Source organism: Physeter macrocephalus, chromosome 9, assembly GCF_002837175.3.
Source record: "Physeter macrocephalus isolate SW-GA chromosome 9, ASM283717v5, whole genome shotgun sequence".
Lineage (NCBI taxonomy): Eukaryota > Metazoa > Chordata > Mammalia > Artiodactyla > Physeteridae > Physeter > Physeter macrocephalus.
The window spans coordinates 42,497,715-42,520,721 of record NC_041222.1 but is presented as its reverse complement, the minus strand read 5'-3'; the positions used below and the strand labels follow the sequence as shown (position 1 = coordinate 42,520,721).

At 42.2% G+C, this 23,007-nt stretch overlaps 1 protein-coding gene across 6 annotated transcripts in view; it reads left to right on the top strand.

Annotated features, from left to right (window-relative positions):
- The window catches only part of TJP2 (tight junction protein 2), a 111,124-nt gene that overhangs the window by 29,748 nt on the left and 58,369 nt on the right, over positions 1–23,007 (top strand). Inside the window, exons 1-2 of one of the 6 annotated variants that reach the window (XM_024126744.3) lie at positions 14,673–14,869; positions 15,310–15,378. The exons of 4 other annotated variants lie outside the window; for them this stretch is intronic. The gene's annotated coding sequence lies outside the window, so the exon portion shown is untranslated. Of the gene's footprint in view, positions 1–1,268; positions 1,282–14,672; positions 14,870–15,309; positions 15,379–23,007 lie in introns of those variants that run through there. One more of the 6 variants, XM_055087147.1, reaches the window with a different exon arrangement.

The window sequence follows — 23,007 nt, the reverse complement described above, 5'->3', positions numbered from 1 at the left end:
CCTGTGAGCAACTGAGCCTGTGCTCTAGAGCCTGCGAGACACAACTACTGAAGCCCACGCGCCTAGAGCCCGTGCTCTGCAACAAGAGAAGCCACCGCAATGAGAAGCTCACACACTGCAACGAAGAGTAGCTCGCACTCCCCGCAGCTAGAGAAAGACCGCGTGTAGCAACGAAGACCCAACACAGCCAGAAATAAATAAATAAAAGTAACAATTTTTAAAAACCCATCTTTAAAAAAAAAAACAAACTCGTCATTTCTGCTTTTGAAAAGAATGAATAGTTTAGAAGAAACTTCCTGGTGAGCTCATTTTTAGAAATCCAGTTCCTCCCTTACCCTTCTTCACTCAGGCTGAATCAGTTGCCTCCTGGCCTGTGACAGGTTAGTGTGCACATGCCAGTGTTTATTCGAGCCCTTATCACATCTGCCACATGCCAGTCATTTCCCATCAGCTGTGAGCTCCTCCCTGGTCTGAGTCATCTTGGTCACCCCAGAAGCTGACAGGGCACCAAGCACATGCACTAAGTGTTGACCACATTGTACTGACTTGATCAGAAGGCTTGTTGCATAAACTAGTAAGAATTGAAGACATCAAGAACTTAGAAAAGTGGATTCCTGACACTGATATAGTGAGGGGATGATAGTTTGTCCATAAGAAAACGTGTAGAATTTTATACAGACCCTTTCTTTAATGGTGTATAAGCTATTCTACTAATTAGCTTGGTGACTTTAGCTAAGGCGTGTAATTCTAGTTCTCAGTATCTCTATAGGGAAATGAATAATTATATTTGATCAACTCTGAAGTCTTTTACAGTTCATAAGATACTGAGTGTTTGGTATAAAGCCTAGAGAACATTCTAGGTAATTTCTGTTGGTTCATGCCATCTTTAAGTGCTTCCACACTCCTTAAACAACTTGTGTGTGTGTGTTTTCTTTCTCTCTGTTTTCTCTTTTAAGAAGAGAGCCAATGCATTCTCTCTACAAAGCAGTTTCCAAAGAGTGGCTGTCTTGTTTAGCTCATGAAGTGATGGAAAGATCTATTATTCAGTTGCAGCTTAAATAATGTACCAGCTCAGTGGGTGCTGAATTCTCTTCCTCACTCTGCAGCCCTAAGCCAGCAACTGCAACCATCTCCCAGGGCTTCCTGAGAATTGTTCTTTCTCCTTCCTCTTTCCCTCCACCCTTCCTAGTAAAAGCTGCATCCTGGGAGCCTCCAGCACCCCTCCCTTCCCCATGGACTTCTCTCCCAGGGACCGCATTGCCTGTAGCACGAGCACGGAAGGTAAGGCAGTCCTGCCACTGGGAATCCTTTCTGATTTGTTCTTCACAAATGCGCTGAAGACGAGCCTCCTGGTGACTGTCGCAAGACCTCATTCACTGTTACTGACTGATGTGAAGTCACGCGCCAGCAGCCATGTTTCAGGGTTACCTCAGGAACATCAAAGTTTTTCTGCCTAACTTCAGGGAGAGCACTTCGCCTGCCTTAGCCTGGTCTGTTTAGTGTCTGGGTGAGTTTTAAGAGGGGAGAGAGGTTTGTGGCATCTCAGACACCCATTGAAATTTTCCAGAAATGGAACTGGAAACTTTCGTGCTTTTCCTTCTGGCGATATTGTTAAGTGGCGACACATTGAAATGAAGAGGCAACGAGTTCATTTTGAACATTGGTGGCCTTCTTTCTAGCAGAACCTAATTCGGATTTTAATCAAAGGTCTGGGAGAAGTATTTGGTCTGCTATACTGCTTAAGCACACAGTTTGCAGATGTCTTTACTCAAGAGTCAGGAAGAGGCAGGAAAGGTAGACTCAATTTACCAAAGAACTGAGGTGAAAAACATTTGCCTGAAACTGAGAAAAATTTTCCTGTGGGCACAGTGGTATCCTGGGTCTGTCCTCCAAAGCCTGCTTACTCACAGTGGAGCTTTTTCTGTATTATTATTTTTATTTTTTAAATTGAAGTATAATTTACAGGCAGTAAAATGTACAACTCTCAAGTGGAGAGCTTGATTTTTTTTTATTGTAGTAAAACACAATAAGATCCACTATTTTAACCATTCTTTTTTTTTTAACATCTTTATTGGAGTATAATTGCTTTACAATGGTGTGTTGGTTTCTGCTGTATAACAAAGTGAATCAGCTATACGCGTACATATATCCCCCTATCCCCTCCCTCTTGCATCTCCCTCCCTCCCAACCTTATTTTAACCATTCCAAGTGTGCACTCAGTGGCATTTAATTGTGCGGCCACCACCACTATCCAGTTGCAGAGCCAGATGAACTTTTACATGAATGTATTCACCTGTGTGATTACCACCTAGATCAAAAAATAGAACTTGCCATCACTCCAGAAGGTTCTCGTCACTTTTGCGACTGCTCACCACCCCATCCACAAGGGAACCTCTCTTCTGGCATCTCTCACCATCCTATAGTCGTGCTTCACTTTGAGAGGATCTGTATAAATGAAATCAGCATTTGGTGTCTGGTTTCTTTCCTCAGAGTAACCTTTGTGTTATACAATTCAGTAGGTTCTTTTTTTTTTTTATTGCTGAGTAGTAAATACTCCATTTGTATGAATTTACCAGTTTGTTTATCCATTCTTTTGTTGACGGATATTTGGGTTGTTGTCAGGTGGTTTGTTTTGGTTTTTTTTTTTTTGCGGTATGCGGGCCTCTCACTGTTGTGGCCTCTCCCGTTGCGGAGCACAGGCTCCGGACGCGCAGGCGCAGCGGCCACGGCTCAGGGACCCAGCCGCTCGGCGGCACGCTTTTTATTGCTGAGTAGTAAATACTCCATTTGTATGAATTTACCAGTTTGTTTATCCATTCTTTTGTTGACGGATATTTGGGTTGTTGTCAGGTGGTTTGTGCATCGGCAGGCGGACCCTCAACCACTGCGCCACCAGGGAAGCCCTGTTGTCAGGTTTTTGTTTTGTTTCTATTATGGATGGAGCTGCTGTGAAAATCACCTATAGTTTGTTCTGTGACGCGGGCCTCTCACTGTTGTGGCCTCTCCGGTTGCGGAGCACAGGCTCCGGACGCGCAGGCGCAGTGGCCACGGCTCAGGGACCCAGCCGCTTGGCGGCAAGCGGGAACTTCCCGGAGAAGTTTGTTTGTGGCCTTACGCACCCATTTCTCTTGTGTAAATTCCTAGGAGTAGAATTGCTGGGTCATGGGTTGGAAATAGGCTTAACTTTCACTCTGTGTGTTTAACTTTCATTTTGTGATGTTGAAGTCAGGCCCACCTGGGTGTGAATTCTTCTTGTCCTGACGCTTACTTGCTTGGCCTTAGGCAATTTACTTTTCTCAGGTTCGGTTTTCTCAGCTGTGAAATGGACATTACATACGCTCTGGGTCAGGGTTCAGTGAAGAAAACAGACATCATTCTAGATAGTTCAAGGAGAATGAAATTTAATGGAGAGAATTAGGTGCCTACAGAGCAAAAGGGCCCATCGCTAGTCTCTGATTTGCCCCCTAGAAAGTTAGAAAGCTGCTGCTGCCCTGAACCAGGACCTCCAAAAAACCCTTTTACCGTCTCAGCCTCTGTAGCCCAGAGGAGGCTGAAATGGTAGGGAGCTTGGAGGTAGCTGCAAAGCTCGGGTCTGGGAAATCAGTTTTTGCCTATGGCTGCTGCTACAGGAAAATGAAAACAAATGGCATCTGCTTCCCTTCATCCTTTTAGATCTTAAATAAATACTTGCACCTCATTGGTACCCTCTTGGCAAGGGGATTAGGGGCTACTGGTCTCTGGGACTCGGGGAAGCTGAGTGCCAGCAAACAAGTAATGGCATAGATGCCTCCTGGGGTAGCAATGGCAATTTAATGGCAGTGGTTATAATTTACTCGTATCATCATTGTTACTGAGGACTGCTTTCTATAATTCGTGTTCAGAATTATAGAAATCAGTCCTTTGACTTTATAATCACCTGCTGGAGTGTGGATGCCACCATAAGTCCTACCTGTCACATAGGTATTGTTTCTCTGAAGGGCCTCAGTTTCTCAACTGCTCCATGATTCTTGGTACTTTTCTATATGTGTAAGCTTGAGAAATTATAGTTTGCTAGCCTACAAGTTAATACAGACTGAGAAGTGACTTGATTCTAAGACTGCTGCTTTTACGTATAACTTAATGAAACGTAATGAGTATTTTCTTTTTGAAGTCATTTTGATTTATTTGTTTTTATTTTAATTTTTTAAAAATTTTATTGAAATATAGTTGATTTACAATGTTGTGTGAGTTTCAGGTGTACAGCAAGGTGATTCTGTTATACATATATATAAACGCTCTTTTTTTATATTCTCTTCCTTATAGGTTATTACAAGATATTGAGTATTCCCTGTGCTATACAGTAGGTCCTTGGTGGTTATCTATTTTATATATAGTAGTGTGTATGTTTTAATCCCAAACTCCTAATTTATCCCTCCCCTGATTTGTTAGTTTTTAAGAAAGTAAAAGGTGATATATAAATCTGGTTTATAGATGGGCTGAAGAGAATGTCCCCTTTTCCTCCCTCTGTCTTCTTTATCTTTTGACAAGTTAAATGGTAAGAGATTCGATCTTTATCCTATTTTGTGCCTCAGATCTCATGCTGACAGCACGTTCTAGTCTACCAAAACATTGGCAATAGTGTCTGTCCCACTTCTACTTATTTGTGAAGTATGAGCCGTAATGTATTGTTCTTGAAACATTTAAAAATATCGGCTCAATTTTGGCAAAATCCTCCCTATAATGATGTCTCATGTGGAAAGAACTGAGTTTTTCTTATTTTAGAATGTCTGTGAATCTCCTGTCACATTCACATAATTTTCCCTATGACTGACTGATTAGGGACCTTACTATTATTGCTTTCAGGTAAGTAGCTAGAAGCAGTCTGGCCAAGCAATTTATTGATTAATATTTTATTTTAGGCTTCTATCTACAATGCTACTTCTGAAGACTCCTTTCAGAGAAATTTGAAGCGATAAAGAAAGCATATATTCTAAGTGCCAAGATACGCATGAGCAGTAACTTCATTTCAGCCCCTTGTTTAGCAGTTAGAGTGAGCTGGCTCTGTGCAAAGCTTGCTTAAATTTGAATGTGCTAGAAATATATTGACAGAATCTCCTGTTTTATCTCTTTTTCGCCAGACTTATCCAGTCAGCCAGGACTAACAATGGATGTCCAAACAGTTTACAGTGGCTAATACAATGCACAAAGGTTTTCTTTGTTTGGAGAGTGGAAAATAGAGCTGAAGGGGAGCTTCTTAAGGGCACTGACCTAATTCACTCCTTCAACAAAAATGATTGGTTAAAAACATATAGATATTTCTGATCCAGGTGTCTATAAATATTTCAGCTAGTAGTGTTACAGCCTGAGGAAGGGCCGTGTGGTGCTGCTTTGTGTATTTTTGTAAAATAGCTTTATTTTTGTTTGACAATATCCTTTAAAATTAAGAAAAAAAGAAAAAAGTCAAGTTCTGGCATGAGCTGATATTCCACAGAAGCTAGGGAATTAAGAAAGGCAGCTGGCATTGCATCATCACCCTCCTCAGTCCTTGAAATCTCATATTTGGGGACTGGTTAGTCATCTGCTTTTTAAAGATAAAGTTCTCTGTGGGCCATTCCTCTATAAAATGTGGGGAAACAGAGCTGGGTTAAAAATAAAATTAGCTCAGGCATCGCTAAATTTTCTGAATTTCTTAAATTTCTTGGTTGTGATTTACTTTGTCCAGAAATCATACATTGATGATGTTTTTGCTATTTATTACCACAGAATATTTGCAGGCAATATGCACTGCCTTAAAGAATCTCTCTCACTTATTAATAGAACAGGAGCCAAGGAGAGTACACATGTCACTGGGCAGGGGTGGGGAGAGGAAGCTCACTTGGCTTTAGCGTAGTAATAAGCTCCAAGGAACAATGGCATTGTTCTCAGTTGTCTTTGAGTGTGATTGGATGATCACATATAAATGTTGGCCTGATTGGATTATATCCCAGTAATGAACTGTCCTGAGAAAACAGCAGTCACATATCATTCCAGTCACCAGACTTGTCCTTTTGGCTTTATATTCGGGATAGTGATTTATGCAGCGAAGTTCCCTGGCAACTGGGGTGCTGTCATGTCTGTCTGTCTGTCTGTCTCTCTCTTTCATCTCTTCCAACTTGGGTATGTTGGCTCTATTTGTGCAGTCTGCTACATGGATAGGTCATTATCTTCCTGAGGAGCCACATAAGCTTTTTTTTTTTTTTTTTTTTTTTTGCGGTATGCGGGCCTTCCTCTGTTGTGGCCTCTCCCGTTGCGGAGCACAGGCTCCAGACGCGCAGGCTCAGCGGCCATGGCTCACGGGCCCAGCCGCTCCGCGGCACGTGGGATCCTCCCATACTGGGGCGCGAACCCGGTTCCCCTGCGTCGGCAGGCGGACGCGCAACCACTGAGCCACCAGGGAAGCCCCAACACATGAGCTTTTTGATTGGGTTGCGCTTAGTCAACAGGAATGCTTGGAAAACAGTGAACTGCCAAAAAAAAAAAGTCCTCAATTAGATGTAAACTTCAGTGCGTGTGTTTATCCTTTCGGAAGAGTAGTGTGTTTTCCACGAGGCCTGGATTCTGCCTAGTGTTGGGAGGAGGGTCACTTTTAATGTGGGGGGTTGATTGTGAGTTCTCAAGGGCAGGTCTGATTCTTGGCATTACCAGTTCAGGCTTAGAGTAGTTGCTCATTAAATGAAGGAAGGTGAAAGCAAGAGGATGGAGATGGTAAGTCCTAAAAAACTGAAACGAGATTGGCCTGGGTGTGTTTTCTCTTGCCTTGTTCACTGTGTTCCCCACCACCCGCCCCTCCCCCCAAAAAGCACTTTGTAGGTAGCTTGGAGACTGTTTGAATCTGCAACATTCCATTCCATTATTGGACCAACAAATGTAAAATATGCATTAATGGAGTTTGTAGAACGGCTCTGAAGGTGTGTCCTTGATTTTTGCAAATAGGGCTGTGTTGGGGGTTGGCTCACTCAGCTCAGTTCCCAAGTGTCCATCAGAACTCCTGATGTCTCTGTAAAATGCCTAATCGTGAGGGGGCCCAGGGCACAAAGTAAGATACAGTCAGACTTTTCTCTAGTGAAGTGGTTGATGCAGAGTTAGACCCTTGGTACAGATCTCACTGAATCCTTCCAACCAATTGGGGGTAGGTGTTAAAACCCGGTTTTATAGGTGAGGACACTGAGGCTCAGAAATGTTAAGTAACTCGTCCAGCATCACATAGCTTGTATGACAGGGAGGGAATTTGAGCCAAGATCCCTTTAAGTTGAAACCTATAGGTGCTTTCAACTCCCAGCCTCTGCTTTTCAGAATCAGATGAGCAGAGAAATAAGAGGGAGGAGCTAACGGCCCTCTGTTGATTTGAAGGATTTTACACATTATCGCTGAAAGTATACAGAAATTTTTCCTTCAGGGAATCATGAGTCACAGTGAAATATCAATGTTTTTAAGAGATGTTTTCATTCTTCAGTGACCCATGTGTGTCCATTACCGTAGGATGCCCCAAAGACGCTAAGGTGTGTAAGACACAGCTTTATGGGGAAGTAGATTTCATAGACAACTAGTTAAAATCATAATTTTGTTATAGAAATATTAAGACTGTCTTGTCAAGTGAGAGAGAGTCCACTGTCTTCAAGTCCACAGCCTCTAGTTAGAAATGACTGTAATCCCATCCCACAGAAAACAACAATTGTAATTAATGTCAAGAAAAGCTTGTGGCTACAAAGCATCTGGGTTGTGGAATTCAAAAGAATGTTCATCTTTGATGTGCTGTGTTTGTGAACTTGCCTGTTAAGGATCAGAATTCCATCACGAGTTTCATCAGGGTCAAAGTACATCTTTTAAAAAAACACCAAGAGGTGTAGTTTACCAGGCACTCACACTTTAGTGGGAAGTAGGTCATCTTTTTCTGATATCTAGCTGAGACTGAAAGCATTGATACAGTGAGAGTTTGGGTTGGGGATAAAGATAGAGAGGGAATTTGGGAGCCAGAACATTTTGCTGATGGAGCAGACGTTATGTGTTGGGAGTTCACCTTTGAACGCTTTGGGGTAGGAGGACATTGAAAGCCAGAGCAACCAGCAAGGTGTAAAAAGAGCTAGAAAGACTCCAATATAAACTTTGTTTCTTTCCTGTTCCCCCTGGAGTCTTATCAAGGGTGCTTTTCTCTTTTCCTCAGTGCCTCACTGCATGGCTTTCTTCTCCCAGGATCCAGAATAGATGAGTTTGATGAGCTTCCATGGACAATCTGATAAGGTTGACATGATTTGAAATGCTGATTCTTGGTTCTAAGTTCAGCCCTGACACAAGCTGGATATAGAATTCGGACCAGATTCTAAGTCAGATTTCATGGTGGGCAATGGAAACTTCTAGTGTTTTCGCATTCTCTTTAAAAAATTTCTTCTGCAGTGGCATTTGTCTTGGGTTGTGGGTGCCTCATCCTTATTGTCTTTTTGTGAGGGTACACAGACAGCAGCCCAGCTTGAGATCGGGAGCAAAGGTTTTTACTTCTCTTTGTCCAACACATTTCCTCACTCTTGCCCAATAAGCGTGTTGATAAGCTCCCACCTGTAGTTAATCATCCACTTGGAGGAGTATCTGAAGCAAGATTCTGATCTCAGGCCAGTTTCCCCTGTGGTATGTGATTGGAAATTGTGAACAAGTTCAGATTTTTGTTTAGGTAAATAAAATATAACCAGAGAAGTTAAGTTGCTACCAAAACCAAGTGTAGTTCACTTTGTTTTGTTTTGCTTTTTAAAAAATTTTTGGCTGCATTGGGTCTTAATTGCAGCACGCGGGATCTTTGTTGAGGCATGTGGGATCTTTTGTTGCAGTGCTCGTGCTTCTCTCTAGTTGTGGCTTGCAGGTTTTCTCTCTCTAGTTGTGGCACACAGACTTCAGGGCACGTGGGCTCTGTAGTTTGCGGCATGCGGGCTCTTTCTTTGAGGCGCTCGAGCTCAGTAGTTGTGGTGTGTGGGCTTAGCTGCTGCCGTGGCACATGGCATCCTAGTCCCCGACCAGGATGGAACCCGCGTCCCTTGCACTGGAAGGTAGATTCTTTACCACTGGACCATCAGGGAAGTCCCTAGTTCACTTTGAATTGACCTAACTTTTGGATTATGTACCCACTAAAAACTTATGTCTTATTAATTAAAAAAAGAAAAGAAAGAAGGAAGCAAACAAAACAGGATTATCCCCAAATAGTGACTGGGTGCTGAGTATAATCCTAAGGTTTATTGAGGATAGAAGTGAAAACCAAGGTGAAGGAAAGCAGGAATCAAGAAGTGTGTGCACCTCCCTGTGTGCTGGTTGTGAGCACCTCGCTGGCTAAACATTGTGCCTTGCTTGGTGAACAGACACCTGCACATCTATTACTAGTCAGTTATTAAATTTTGCGTAAGTGTGCACTAGGGGTTGGCACATTACAGCCGCTGCCTGGTTGGTTGGTTTTTTGTTTTTTTTTTCCTGCTTGGTAGCTAAGAATTATTCTTACCCTTTTTTATTTTTATTTTTTGGCGGTACGCGGGCCTCTCCCGTTGCGGAGCACAGGCTCCGGACGTGCAGGCTCAGCAGCCATGGCTCACGGGCCTAGCCGCTCTGCGGCATGTGGGATCCTCCCGGACCAGGGCACGAACCCGTGTCCCCAGCATCGGCAGGCGACTCTCAACCACTGCGCCACCAGGGAAGCCCGTTCTTAACCTTTTTTAATGGTTACATTTTAAGTTGTTATATAAGTATCTATTTAATATCCTCTACTTGCAAAGCCTAAAATATATACTATGTGGCCCTTTAAAAAAACGTTTGCTGGGCACTAGTTTAGAACTTCCAGAAGCAAGATGCTTTGTTTCTAGGCAGTTTTTCTGCCATCTGGGTATAGGTGTGTCAGATGCTGACTTATGAAAGGTTCTGGCTTTATGAGGACACTCTTGTCCAAGGTCCCCCTTGGCTATGGGAAAGCCAGATGCAGAAGAGTGTGGATCTTAGCACTGAAGGGCTGGTTTGCTTCTGGTTTCAATCTCAGAAGGTGACTGGTAACAGGCCAGTTGAGAAATTATGAGTGTAGACTTCCTCTGGTTAAGCAGTAACTTAAATACAAGAAAGTGTGCAGAAAGTATATGTCAAAGCTCATTTTGGTTTTAAGATGCTGAAAGGCCATAAAACTGAGATGTCCTTCTGCGATAAAACATTTGTCTGTGTTTTGGATGTTCTTATTTATGCTCTGGATTTCCAGCTTTGGAACAGATAATGATTGTCGTATTTCTAAGTTGTTGGCTATTTCACTTCCAAACAATTCATTCTTTCCTGTTGGGGGGGGGAAACTTCAAAGATATGATAAACCACCATCATGGTCAAAGTCGTGAAGAAATGTAATGCAGAAGAGGAATTAATGTTGTTTTTCCAACTCAGGGGATTTGGAAAGGCTTGAGGCTGATAGATCAGTGACTGATACCCCAGTTCAGTACACATTCACTGCCATTGTTCTCTAGACTATTCCAGGCCTTTCTATATCCTAAAAAAGGCAACCTTTGAGGGTGGGGACTGTGTTCTACGTTGATAGGCCTTTGTTTTCAAAGCCTGAGTCATAGTAGATACTTAAATGCTGAATGACTAAATGCAATCTATTTCCAAAATCTTTTATTAAATGTATACCATACTGCCGTTTTTTAGAGTGAGATTTGTTTAATATAGGAAGTACCCCTCATTTGTGTGAAACTTTCTGGTTTTTAAAAACTTTCACATACAATTCCACTTGATCTTCTCAAGAACCCTGTGAGGTGGGTATTAACACCTGAGATGTTCAGCGAACTTAGAGGTTTTACAGCTGCTTAGTGACAAACCGAGAACTCATCCACTGACAAACTAGATCAGCTGGAGAGAGCTCAGCGTGTTGTGTTGTTGCCTGGACCCTGGTCCCAGCCCTCTGGGGAAGCAGAAGCCTGAGTCTTCCTGGAAATGCAGTAGAAGTCCTTAACCTGAATTTTCTTTCAATAGACACGTTTTGGTTGTTGTTGCCTTTCTTCAGATGAGCACTCTTTTTTTTTTTTTTTTTTTTTTTTTTGGCCCTGTCTCGGGTCTTATGGGATCTTAGTTCCCTGACCAGGGATTGAAACCTGGGCCCTCAGCAGTGAAAGCACTTGAGTCTTAACCCCTGGACCTCCAGGGAATTCCCCCTGATGAGCACTCTTGATGGTGCAGTTTGTTCCCTTGGTCCTTTGGCTTATTCTGGTGTCTGCGTCCATTTCTCAGAATGCCTGGTAAACATTCCTGTTTCCTGCCCTGATAGCAGTTTCTTGCCCACTCCTAAATTATGTACTTGCAGAGGTGGCTCTGGAACTTGGCCTAGAAATTATGGTTTGCTTTATTCTTTCCTCACAGTATAAGGGGATCTTGACTGGGGCTTAAACCCTTGGGTGGGCCCTGGGGTTCAGCTGCCCTGAGAAAGCCGTTACTGCCCCGGGAATTCAGTGCACCTCTCCCTTATTTCCTTCTTCCCATCTCTTGTACCCAGTAATCTACTGGGGCTACCGATCTAGGCTTAGATTTCTTCCCTGCTTCTCAGTAAAATGAGGAATTTGGACTCAAATATATAAAACTGCAAATCCACTTGTGCCATTGATCTGCCTCAGACTTTTACTTACTTTACTCATAGATGAGACCAAGATCCTTACTGAGACCCAGGCTCCCCCATCTGCCTCCCTCTTTGTGCCTCAGCCGTGGTGGTGGTCTATCTCCTTGTCCTCCCTCAGTGGGTTGCATTCCCTATTTCCACGGGATCGCTAAGAAGGAAAGCCTTCCCTGATGTCCCTGGAGAGGCCAGTTCTTCCTCTTCTAGACCTTTCTGTACTTGCCCTTTAAAGCACGTGTCACAGTTTTAGTTCTACAGTTGCTGACAGGCTCCTTGATTTACAGGTGGGCCCGCATTAGCCTGTAAGCTCCATGAAGGCAGGACCTTGTTTATTTTCCCTCACTGTTTAATCTCTAGTGCTCAGTACAAAGCCTGGCATGAAAAAGGTGTTTAATAAATATTTATTGAATGAACCAGTGAATGGACTCCACCTTCTATGTGAAACTCTAAATCCTGTAACTTTTTCTCCTGGAATATGTTCCACCATACCAATTAGGTCCTGCGATTAACAATTAGAAAGTGCTGTCTTCTACCTTCCAGATGGTTTAAGTTGCTTTGACTATCCCACAACCAGAGCAGGGTCAAAAACCTCATAGGGTGTTAATTGATTGTAATATGTATGCTCTAGTGGTTTTTTAAAAATATTAATGAATGACAAATAAAAGTGTAATTTTCCTCTTTTAGTTTTCTCCCTCGAGTTGCAAATGTACCTTGCCTCTTATAAAAGCTATAATGGTGGGGTTTTATTGTAATTTTTAAAGTTTGTTTCTAATCTCCCCCAAACTACGTTTTGAAGTTTTAAATTTGAAAGGAAACAGCAATCTCTTTTTTATTTCTGCATCATTGCGCCACCTAGTGGGTTATATGTCTGTTACTATGTGGTGACCTTTGCTGGTTTCCTAATAACCACAAATTCCACAAAAGGGAAATGTTGGGTGCCTTTTTATGCTTTAAGATCACATATAATTTCTGCCAACAATTTATGTTACTAGGCATAGACAGGTTTTTTTGAGAGGAGCTCAACATTGTTTAATTCAGAATTTAAAAAATAATATTTACCTATATCTGAAATTTCCCATGTCGCCAATAAAGGAAAACAGTGGCAAAGAGTGGGAACAGGAGGGTGTCCTACACATTTTTTTATGGACTGTCCATTTAACTCAGTTTAAATAATAATGCCATACAAGATACTAGATCAAAGAATATGGTCTCTTTCTAAGTTTAGCAATAAGGCTGTTTCAAACATCTGAACTTTTTCAGTTTTGTCATGAGAAAAAAAAATTAGAAGCCTAACTATTTAGGTACAACTTGCTTCAATTTCATCTACTCTGTTTTCTTATTAAGTCAAAATCATTAGTAAAGCTTGCTGAAGTGCATTTTCATTATTTTTAATAGCTTGGCTTGGGCTCCCACCTTTCATTGGTGTGGGAGCTGGATGTAGGAAACCTCACCTTTCCCCTTCCTGTCTCTAGTCTTTGCTGTCCCCTCCCCTGAATGGAGTGTATTCTTGAATAACCAAGTGGGTCTTTGTTTTCCTCTGTTGATTCCCTGAGATACAGTGCCCACTCGTTATGCTGAATGTACCGTGCAAGTACCCATTCCATTGTCAAGTTTATGATGTTTAAAATATACAACAAATCTACAACTCAACAACAACAACAACAAACCCAATCCAAAAATGGCAGAAGACCTAAATAGACATTTCTCCAAAGAAGTACAGAAGGCCAATAGGCACATGAAAAGATTCTCAACATCGCTAATTATTAGAGAAATGCAAATCAAAACTACAATGAGGTATCACCTCACAACAGTCAGAATGGCCATCGTTAAAATGTCTACAAATAGCAGATTCTGGAGAGGGTGTGGAGAAAGGGAACCCTCCTACACTGTTGGTGGGAATGTAGGTTGGTGCAGCTATTGTGGAAAACAGTATGGAGGTTCCTCAGAAAACTAAAAATATATAGAATTACCGTATGATCCAGCAATCCCACTCCTGGGCATATATCCAGACAAAACTATAATTCAAAAAGATACATGCACCCCTACATTCATAGCAGCACTATTCAACAGTAGCCAAGACACGGAAACAACCGAAACGTCCATGGACAGATAAATGGATAAAGAAGATGTGGTACATATGTACAGTAGAATACTACTCAGCCATAAAAAGAACAAATGCCATTTGCAGCAACATGGATGCAACTAGAGATTATCATACTAAGTGAAGTCAGTCAGAAAGAGAAAGACAAATATCATATGATATCACTTACATGTGGAATCTAAAATATGACACAAATGAACCTATCTATGAAACAGAAACAGAATCACAGACATAAAGAACAGATGGGTGGTTGCACAGGGAGAGGGGGTTGAGGGAGGGATAGAGTGAGAGGGTCGGGTTAGCAGATGTAAGCTATTATATATAGAATGGATAAACAGCAAGGTCTGACTGTATAGCACAGAGAACTTATATTCAGTATCCTATGATAAACCATAATGGAAAAGTAAATTTTAAAAAGTATATATATGTATAACTGAATCACTTTGCTGTACAGCAGTAATTAACACAACACTGTAGACCAACTACTTCAATTAAAAAGTTAAAAATAATAAAATATATAACAAATACTTAGGCCGTTAAAGCCATAAATTGTAAACTTTTAGATCTCATCCATAGATTAACAATTTAATAGAAAATTATTGTGTCTTTTACTGAGAGCTAGTTAAATTAGTGTTTTCAAAGGGTCATTTGCTAAGTTTTATCGATGTGCCTACAGAAGGAGTTCAAAATATTCTTTTCCCCACAATCTCTTCCTTTTCTTGCAGGAAAGGTTTTAAAAGAATACCAGAAGCACTGCTTCTGTAAATAAGTAGTATTTTGTTCTCAAAATGATATTTGACTCATCTTGATACAGCATTGTAAATTGCTACAACTTGTTTTAAAAGTAATAGGTCAGTACACATGAAAAGGCTTAGAGGGCTTCCCTGGTGGCGCAGTGGTTGAGAATCTGCCTGCCGATGCAGGGGACACGGGTTCGAGCCCTGGTTTGGGAAGATCCCACATGCCGCGGAGCAACTAGGCCCGTGAGCCACAACTACTGAGCCTGTGCGTCTGGAGCCTGTGCTCCGCAACAAGAGAGGCCGCGACAGTGAGATGCCAGCACACCGCGATGAAGAGTGGCCCCTGCTCGCTGCAACTAGAGAAAGCCCTTGCACAGAAAGGAAGACCCAACACACCCAAAAGTAAATAAATAAATAAATAAATTTATTTAAAAAAGAAAAGACTTAGAAATGAGTATGCTCTTTAATTCAAAAATACTGCAAATTATGGGGGGAGTGGCTACATGCACAACAGTGCCTGCCATAGTATTTGTTATGTAGCAAAAAATTGGAAACAGCATTAAAGGATTGCTAGGGATATGGCTAATTATTTACTAAATGTGGCTGTTTACAGTTAATTTAAATTAAATTAAGTTAGACATTCAGTTCTTTAATTGCAGTAGCCACATTTCAAGTGCTCAGTATCCGCAAGTGGCTAGTGGTTACCATATTGGACAGCACAGCTACAGAAAGAACACTGTCATCACGGTGCAAAGTTCTGTTGGGGACCTGTGCTTTTCCATCTTTAACGTGCACATTAATCACAGGGGGGCTCTTGTTAAAATGCATATTATTATCCACAGGTCCAAGGAAGGGCTTGAGATTCCGCATTTCTATGAGGCTGTCAGGTGTTGGCAATACAGTATCGAAAGGTGAGGTTCTTTATGTTCCTGCATTTATTCCCCAATTCTCATAGGAAAGGCATGTCTTCGAGGCTCAGGACTCTGTCTATAGGCTTCCTAACTTTCTGGGGATTAACCAGGCAAACTGAAATATGGCAGAAGCATCATGTTGCTCCTTTTTTAAAAAAAATTTATTTTCTTTATTTATTTTTGGCTGCATTGGGTCTTTGTTGCTGCACACAGGCTTTCTCTAGTTGCTGCGAGCAGGGGCTACTCTTTGTTGCGGTGCGCAGGCTTCTCACTGCAGTGGCTTCTCTTGTTGCAGAGCATGGGCTCTAGGCGTGCAGGCTTCAGTAGTTGTAGCATGCAGGCTCAGTAGTCATGGCTCATGGGCTCTAGAGTGCAGGCTCAGCAGTTGTGGCACACGGGCTTAGTTGCTCCGCGGCATGTGGATCTTCCCCGACCGGGGCTTGAAACCATGTCCCCTGCATTGGCAGGCAGATGCTTAAGCCACTGCGCCACCAGGGAAGCCCCATGTGGCTCCTTTCTGTGTGAGCTATCCTCTGATGGTGCCTTGGGTCTGGGAGGGACAGTTGACCTTGGGTATTTAATACAGGGCCAATCCTGCTGGCAGGATTTAGCTGAGCACACTAGTTGGTTTTCTAACCTGCCTTTTGACAAAGCAGTTTATATACCTGGTACCAGCATGGGTGGTGGTTTGTACGTATGTTTGTTTTTTTAAGTAAAGCTATATTTTAAAGTTTATGGGCTTTGTCAGATTTAAAATCATAGAGTAGACAGGGCTGTGTCTGTATTGCCAAATTAGCTCCTTCTTTTTTGGCTTATTAATGGCTTCTTTCTGATTACAAATAAGAATGGCCTGTTAAATTATAATTATACTTTGTAACTTAGTGTAGCAGAACTGTGAACATAGAGGTCTTACATGTAATTATCTGTTGATGGTGTGTTTTTGTTTTTGCCTCATATCTTACTAAAATTGAACTTATGCAGATCTGGATTCAGATCATGACCATCCACTTACTAGCTGTGGGGTTGTGTGCGAGTCCCTTAATATCTCAGGATATGTACATATATGTATATATAGAAAAACGTATATATATATGTATATAAAAATGGGTTCCAGGACCCAAGGTGGATACCAAATTTTAGGGATGCTCAAGTAAGTCCCTTATATAAAATGCCATAGTGTTTGTGCATAACCCAGGCAGTTCCTCCTGTATACTTTCAGTTATCACTAGATTACTTATACTATCTAATAATATAATGTAAATGCTATGTAAATAGTTGCTCGCATGTGGCAAATTGAAGTTTTTGGTTTTGGTTTTGTTTTTTTATTACAGTATTCATATTTTATTTTTCTTTAGTGAAAAGATACTGGAAGTACAGAAATATAGCATCACTGTGAAGAAATTCTTTTTTTTTTTATTTTTATTTTATATTGGGGTATAGTTAATTTACAATGTTGTGTTAGTTTCAGGTGTACAGCAAAGTGGTTCAGTTATACACATACATATATCCATTTTTTTGCAGATTCTTTTCCCATATAGGTTATTACAGAATATTGAGTAGAGTTCCCTGTGCTATAGAGTAGGTCCTTGTTGATTATCTATTTTATATATAGTCATGTTTATATGTTAATCCAAAACTCCTAATTTATCCCTCCCCCCCACAAAGTTTTGCTTTTTGGAACTTTCTGAAATTTTTTTTTTTTTAAATGTATTTCCAATCCATGGTTGGTTGAATCTGCAGAACCTGCAGATACAGAGGCCAACTGTAATATGCATTAAGGTTCCTCCATGTCTTTTCATGGCTCGATAGCTCATTTCTTTTTAGCACTGAATAATATTTCCTTTGTCTGGAAGCGCCACAGTTTATTTATCTCTTCACCTACTGAGGGACGTCTTGGTTGCTTCCAAGTTTGGGCAGTTATGAATAAAGCTGCTAAAAACCACATGCAGATTTTCGTGTGAACATAAACTTTCATCTCCTCTGGTTAAACACCAAGGAACATGATTGCTAGATCGTATGGTAAGAGTATGTTTAGTTTTTTTAAGAGCCTACCAAACTGTCTTTCAGAGTGGCTGTACCATTTTGCATTCTCACAAACAGTGAGCAAGAGGTCCCGTTGGTCCACATCCTCACCAGCATTTGGTGTTGTCATTGTTCAGATTTGGATCATTCTAATATGTATGTAGTGGTATCTCATTGTTTCTTAAATTTGCATTTCCCCGATGACTTACGACGTGGAGCATCTTTTCGTATGATTATTTGCCATGTGTGTATCTTCTTGGTGAGGTATCTGTTGAAGTCTTTGGCTCATTTTTTAATCCAATAGTTTGTTTTCTTATTGTTGAGTTTTAGGAGTTCTTTTGTATATTTTGGATAACAGTCCTTTATCAGATGTGTGGTTTGCAAATATTTTCTCCCAGTCAGTGGTTTGTCTTCTCATTCTCTTGACATTGTCTTTCACAGAGAAGAAGTTTTTAATTTTAATTGAAGCTTCTTAATTCCTTGTTTTGTGGATCATCAGGCCTTTATGTTTTCATATGTAAAAAGGGAGGAATTTTATAGTTTTTGGAAGGATCAGTGGTCAAGAGCCATGAAGCATTTAGCACAGTGTCTGGCACATTGTAACGTTCAGTTAATAATGGTGTATGTCATGCCCCCTCATTTAAACGTGTGTTCACAGGGGCACAGCCGTTAGGGAACTTATACCTAACTGGTTATTGAAAGAGCCAGAAATAAAATAAAGTAAAGTCCGACCCTATTCCCTTCCTGCACTCTCTTCTTACCAAGTCACTGAGGAAGAGTTACTGAGCTGGATTGACTGAACCCAGGCCAACTGCTTGAAAGTGACCATCATGCTTTTTAAGATGTTCTGAGTTGTCAGAGTGATTGGATCCGTTGCAGGTCTGGTGCCCAAGCACCAACGACCATGGCTTTTTTTTTTTTTTGGTTTGTTTGTTTGTTTGTTTCAAGGCCAGGGACCAGTCATCACTCATGGGTAGGTTCTGAAAGGCACAATCGCTCTATAGTGAAAGAGGCAACATATTTCAGTCGAAAGGATACAGGCTTTGTAACCACACTGACAAGGGTTAGAATCTATCCTCTGCCACCTTTAACTTGTATAACCTCAAACAAGTTACTTTATTTCTCTGACTTCAGTCTTCTTTTCTGTAAAATGAGTCCAATAATTATGACAATGATAATAGCTGAAAATGGCAGAGCATTGGTTGTGTGTGCAGCACCACCCTGAGTTCTGTACATGAATTACCTGATTAAATTCTCACAACAACTCTAGGGGAGTGGGTCTTGTGACTACCCCTGCTTTACAGATGGGGGAAACTGAAGCAAGGAGAAGTTAAGTAATGGAAGTGGTGGAGCAAGGATTAGAATCCCCACTTTCTGGGAATTCCCTGGCAGTCCAGTGGTTAGGCCTCCGCCGTCTCACTGCTGAGGGCCCAGGTTCAATCCCTGGTAGATCCCGTAAGCCACTGAGATCCCGTAAGCCATGTGGTGTTTTTCAAAAAAGAAAAAAAAGAATCCCCACTTTCTGACTGCAGAATCTATGATGCATTCTTTAAATTTAAAAAAAAAAGCTGTATTGATATAGTTCACATATAGTTCACAAAATAAAAGCGTACAATTCAGTGGTTTTTAGTATATTTACAGAGTTGTGCAACCAACACCATATCAATTTTAGAACATCTTTATCACCCCAAAAAGGAAACCCTGTACGCATTTAGCAAGTCACCCCCCATTTCTTCCTGTATTCCCCTATTCCTAGGCAACCACTAGTCTACGTTTGGTTTCTGTGGATTTGCCTCTTCTGGACATTTTACATAAATGGAATCATAATATTTTGTGATTTCCCAAAATATTATGCACCTGGCTTCTTTAATAATGTTTTCAAGGTTTATCCTTGTTGGTGCATATATTGGTATTTCTTTCCTTATTGGGCTGAATAATAGTCGATTATATGCATATGCCACATTTTGTTTACCCATTTATTATTTGATGGACATTAGAATGGTTTCCACTTTTTTGCTATGATAAGTAGTGCTGCTGTGAACATCTGTGTACAGGTGTTTGTGTGAACATATGTTTTCATTTCCCTTGGCTTCCATATGTGTTCTTATTGTAGTTAATCATACTCTGGGAGAGTATGATTTCTTCTGGGAGAAAGAAAACAGTTTCTTACTTGGGAGAGGTCACCTTACATTGCTGCCGCAGAATTAATGGTGGGGACCTTTATGGAGAGTGGTAATTGTGTGATGAGCGCTGGGCAAGGCTCTTTACAAGCATTACTCCATTCAGTCCTCACAACAATTATAATAGGGTAGGGATTTTTTTTTTTTTTTGCGGTACGCGGGCCTCTCACCGCTGTGGCCTCTCCCATTGCGGAGCACAGGCTCCAGACGCGCAGGCCCAGCAGCCATGGCTCACGGGCCCAGCCGCTCCGCGGCATGTGGGATCTTCCCGGACCAGGGCACGAACCCGCGTCCCCTGCATCGGCAGGCGGACTCCCAACCACTGCGCCACCAGGGAAGCCCTAGGGTAGGGATTTTGAGCCCATTTTATAGATGAGGCAACTGAGCCTCAACAAGCAAACTGTTCAAGGTCACAGAGCTTGTAGAGTGTGTGGGAGATGAACTTGGACCCAGGCATGTGCAATGGCCTACAGGGCCATTCCCACCATGTTATGTGGCTGCCATTGTCGGGGTATTTATGACAACCCCACCTCCCCATTGAAGGTTTACTGACCTGGATTTTACAGTGTTTTTGTGGGAGTTTGCTTCATTTCACCCTGTGAAACAGATGATGATATACTTGTTTTCACCAAGTGGCAATGGAATTGAGTGGGTGCCCAAGGTCATGCATGGGTCAGTTGGGAGGGGCAGAGTCTTGGCTGGAAGTGTCTTCCTGGGAGTCTGGGTTCATTGCTTTGTGCCTTTCAGCACAACTGCTTTCAAAACAGCAGATTGCACCCCCAAGAATACTGTCATCCTCTCCCAGTTCTCTATTATTTCCTTAAATATGCACTGAAATTTTACCTTAGGTAGATACTCTGGTACCCATCAGCAATAACTCTAGAATCTAATCCTGTGAATTCTGTTGAGCTATCAAGAATCCCTCTTTAAACTTCTGTGTGTAGCTTTTTTCTTGAACCCTGGTCACACTCAGGCTGTGTCCATTGTGAGTTGTGTGCTATGAGGACACCGTGCACACTAGTTGTTCCCTGTCAGCGCTCACCTTCATGAGTTGTGAAGGGAAGGGTAAGGAGCTAGTGGTGACATTGTAATCGCATTTGAACATGAAATACTTATGGAATAAACTATGAAAGTTTTTTTTTGTAAACCAAGAATTACTTAAGGGGTTGTTTAACTCACTGCTTACTAGTTTACTGCTACCAGGAAGGGTTTAGCTTTGAAGAGACACAGGCAAGTGCCTTGAAGCCAAAGGCTTGGTTTATAATTTTAAAAACTACTCATTTTAGGAAGAGCAGGAGTGGAGCTCCTTTTTTGCCTTTTCTAGGGAAAAGGGGTTCCTGTTTACTTATTTGACAGGTGTTTCAAAACTGGGTCTGGTGAAGAGAATTTTGACTAAATAATTCACAGCCATTAAAATAAGACCAATTTCCTGGGGGAAGGGTGGGGGGAGGGTAAAACACAAAAGCCCTGTTGTCAGCTAGATGTAGGTGGGCTATGGTTTGCCCACCCATCCTGAGGCTGGCTGGCTGTTTGTTTATACTCTCTTTTGAGATGCCTTCTAAAATGACGTACTGGACCCAGCATAAAAACACCATAGGAATCCTGATGCAGAAAACCATTAGCCCAGTTTATCCTGGTGGTGGTCTCCCAAGATTTCATATCTGCTGTATGGAGCCTCCTGGGAACCTTGATGATTTCACTTTGTGCTCCTTCTGTCTTACTTGCTTTCTTCCTCTCTCCTTTTTTTTCCTTCCTTATGAGGTGTCCACATAGCATTTATTAAGGGCTTAGTGTGTGCAAAGCACACATCACATTCTACACAGAGAAAAGGAATCAAATCTGGGGTGGGGCTCCAGCCTCACACCCATATCTGACAGCGTTGACTGTGTGAATTACGGCTTCAGCTTTCCTGTCTGTAGAATGGAGACAGCCGTAGCTAACTCACAGGGTTGTGGACATCAATGAAAAACTGTACAGAGAGCCATGGGCGAGGTGCCTGCTGAGTGTTAATGGCTTCCTTCCGTTCCGGTTCCCATAGCCGTCTGGTCTCCTGTTTCCAGGGTGGCTGTGTGTTTAAGACTCCCAAGCTGTAATTAAGTTATTTAACACATCTGTCTGTGCTGAGAACGTAGCATCCCATGTGTGTTATTTTTTTTTTAATTTTTTATTTATTTATTTATTTTTGGCTGCGTTGGGTCTTCATTGCTGCGCGAGGGCTTTTCTCTAGTTGCAGCGAGCAGGGGCTACTCTTCGTTGTGGTGCGCGGGCTTCTCATTGCGGTGACTTCTCTTGTTGCACAGCACAGGCCCTAGGCGCATGGGCTTCAGTAGTTGTGGCACGCGGGCTCAGTAGTTGTGGCTCACGGGCTCTAGAGCACAGGCTCAGTAGTTGTGGCGCATGAGCTTAGGTGCTCCGTGGCATGTGGGATCTTCCCGGACCAGGGCTCGAACCCATGTCCCCTGCATCGGCAGGCAGACTCTTAACCACTGCTCCATCAGGGAAGCCCCCCATGTGTGTTATTAAACAGCTTACTTCCCAGCCACACCGAGTGCTTGCAGTGTCTTGCACACACCTTACAGGTTATCCCTCCTGCTCTGCCTGTGGTTCCCTCCCCAGGTCACCCACCCACCCGACAAGTTAGTCATCTTTCAGCACTGAGCTCGCGTAGAACGCAGGCGGACATCCCCTGCCACTGGGGCATACTTCCATCCACCCCAGACCTCCCATCCCGGTTAATAACACGCATTCATGCCATCAATTTCACATTGTATATACCTGTCATTACTTCAGGGGTCGCCTTGCTCCAGCCCCATGTAGCCTTTTTTCTTTCATGATGATAAGCTTGTTTCTCACCTCATGGCCTTTGCATCTGCTGTTCCCTCTCCTTGGAGAGAGGTCCAGGTTTTCTTATGATTCATTCTTTCCAAGGTCACATCCCATGGCACTTACTGCTACTAGAGATTATAATATATGTTTACTTGTCTGTTATCTCTGTTAAAATCCTCCCTGTGAGGGGAGGACACTGGCTTGTATTCCCTCCAGCATCTACAGCAGTGTCTGACACATCCTGGGTTCTTGGGGAATATTCGTTGAGTGAATGAGCCTTGTGTATTCGTCTGCTGTTGTAGTTGCATTGACTTGTGATTACTGTTTACGTGGCCCATTTCCCCACTGGACTATGACTGCCTGAGGGGTAATGATGTAGGGTAATTTTTCTTTTATCCACAGGGTGGGTGTCTAGTTGCTTGGTAGATGTTTCTCGAATATGTGACTATGGAAGTTAGGGATCTTGGAAAAGGTAAATTCCTAAACTATTGAGATCTTCTCGTGGAGGCAGCTCTCCCCACCACAAAGTGTCCTTTTTTTTTTTTTTTTTTTTTGCCGTACGCGGGCCTCTCACTGCTGTGGCCTCTCCCATTCCGGAGCG